Genomic DNA, 2,842 nt, shown 5'->3' with positions numbered 1-2,842 from the left:
TTTCATACTCATCCATTTCTGTTTTTATCTGACGATAACATTCTTTGCCGTACTCAGGATTACTTTCTATTTTTTTTGCTTCTTTCTCCAACGCCTTTTTCAGTGCTTCTATTCTACTTTCCCTCATAAAGTCCCTTTGCTTTGAATAGCTAATGCTTCTTCTTTTAATTTTTTCTTTCATTCCTTCCCACCACTCACACACATTTTCATCAAACAAAGGGTTTTCCATTTCATAACTTATGCATTTTCTGATATTTTCCTTATAAGCCTCTTCAGTTAATATAGATGAATTCAAACACCACACTCCCCCTCCTCTTTCTCCCAGATTTATACCTATCTTTACTTTTATAGCTGCATGATCACTTATTCCTAAAAAACTGTATTTCACATTTTTAACATAATTTAATATTTCTCTTTTAACTAAACACAAATCTATCCTGCTTTGTTTTAAGCTTCCCATTACCATTTGCCTTCTAGAAAACTCTCTCTCAAATGGGTTTTCTTCTCTCCAAACATCTACCATTTCTTCACTTTGCATCCACTCATTTAAATATTTCCTAGACACATCCGATTTGAAATTAGCAGTGCTTGAAGCATCTAATCTTGTGCACCACACATTGAAATCTCCAACCACTATACATTTACCTTTACATAATGGCTTTGTTTCTTTAAAAGTTCCTTTCTTTCAGCTTCTACATTTGGTGCATATATATTTATCAATCTAAACAATTCATTACAAAACACAAATTCTATAACTAACAATCTCCCCTTATCATCTTTATATATTTGCTTTACACATTTCAGTTTTTCTCTTTTTATCAAAATTGCAACACCACATGCTTTTTGAGTCCCATGATTAACTAAAATATCTTCTTCCCATAATTTTTTAATATTTTCCATAATATCCTCTGTCCAATGTGTCTCTTGTAAACAAATTATGTCTGCTTTCAACATACCAATCACCTTCTCAACCTTTTTTGATTCTCTTAGTCCATTACTATTTAAGCATGCAATGTTCATTGTGCCCCACATAGCGAATATTGCAGTTAAAAGGGTTCTATAGCGCATTTAAATATACTAAAAGTCTTACTTTTTCCCCCTATACTCCATCTCTTTCTTCTTTCTTTGCCTCTGCATGATCTTCTCCTCACATGTGTCCATTTCCTCTCCTCCATTTGATTCTGGAGTCTCTTGCACCACATTCTTTCCCCCTTCTCCACTGACCTTCTCCCTCACCTGAAACGCCATGCCTTGACTTTTGGCATTACTACCTTCTTGGCTTGCAATACCACTTTTTGCTGTCTTCCTCTCTTCTTCAGTCCTCGGTCCTTTCTCTTCTCTCTCCTCTCTCTGACCCGAGATCACGTCCTTTGGACAGGTCTCCTCCCCAGAGCCTCTCTGTTCTGCTGTGTCTTCTTTTCTGCTCCCGTTATCCCTTCTCACCTCCTCCACGGCCACAGAATCTTCCCCCTCCTCATTCTCCTCTTCCTCTTCCACCTCATACAGATCCGTCCACTTCCCATCACTTCCCTCTTCTTCAATCTCCACCACAGTTTCGCACACACAAAATCCAGTTCCCATCTTGCACACGTTGCAGATCCCTTCATTACATTCCCGTGCATAATGTCCTTGTTTGGCACACCTGAAACACTTGAAGCTCGGACAGTCTCTCACAACATGCCCAGGCTGAATGCACAAACGACACACTTTCACCTGTCTGTCATGTATTACTCGAAAGTGCTCAGCACCTCCCACTGTGTCTAACTTTGTAGAATATGGCAACGATTTGACGGTGTCTGTGAACTTAACTTTCAAAAATCTTGTTCCATCCGTGATATCAGTTCCTGGCCACATTCTCCTTTTAATTCTTGAAACCGCCATCACTCCCCATTCCGTCAGCTTTTTCAATATTTCATCGTCCTGGATATATGTGGGCAGACCCAGGAACGAAACCACCAACTCTGTGCTGCTTATTTCTCTCGCCATGATTCTGCTCTTTTTTATATTTAGTCTGTCCAGTAATTTCTCCTTTCCTTTCTCCTCCTGCATAGTCAGCTCATATTCTCCTGGCGTTTTATATCTGCATCCAATAACCACTCCACATTCTTCTTTTACTTTCTTCAACAATTCCATCATAGTAATTCTGTCATCTCCATCTATCACCACGTGTACAGTTAGATGCTTGTCATAATTTCTCTTCCTTTGTTCGCCATTGCTGACTGTCTCCTTCAAATTCCTCTTGTCCAATCTGTTTTCCTTCTCCATGTTCTTTTTCTGCATTTTCCACCTTCTCAGAAACAGAAATATTTATCCCCAAACAGCAAGAGCTGCCTGGGGATTAAAACAACCGTTCAAAGAAAAATCCCTGCTTATTTGACGTAGTTTTCCAACAATAAAGAGTTCCAAGCTCTTCCAAACAATCAATCTCCACCTGTTCTCGCCACTGACTCACTCACTTCCTGAATTCCAAAAGAGGGCGCTCAGGGTGGTATGGCCGTCAGCGAAAGCAGCCCGCGAATGCGAGCTATTTAAAGAAGGCACCGGCAGCAGGCCAAAGACGCACATTTACATTTACATTCAGTCATTTTGCAGACGCTTTTATCCAAAGCGACTTACAATTGAGAGTACAACAGCGATTGATTTTTTTGAGAGACAAACAGACAGAGTAAGTGCTCACACTACATTTCACACAATATTTATATTCTTGTGCTTGCGTTTTCCTCCCACTCAGGGTGTCCTTCACAGAACCAGGTGCAGTTGTTTCTTCTCGACCAGTAGATAGGCTCAGCAGTCTCCATATCTTGTTTCTGTAGATAAGACATTTTGCACAGCACATACACAT

Source organism: Puntigrus tetrazona, unplaced genomic scaffold (genome assembly GCF_018831695.1).
Source record: "Puntigrus tetrazona isolate hp1 unplaced genomic scaffold, ASM1883169v1 S000000689, whole genome shotgun sequence".
Taxonomy (NCBI): Eukaryota; Metazoa; Chordata; class Actinopteri; order Cypriniformes; family Cyprinidae; genus Puntigrus; species Puntigrus tetrazona.
This window is presented reverse-complemented; position numbering follows the sequence as displayed.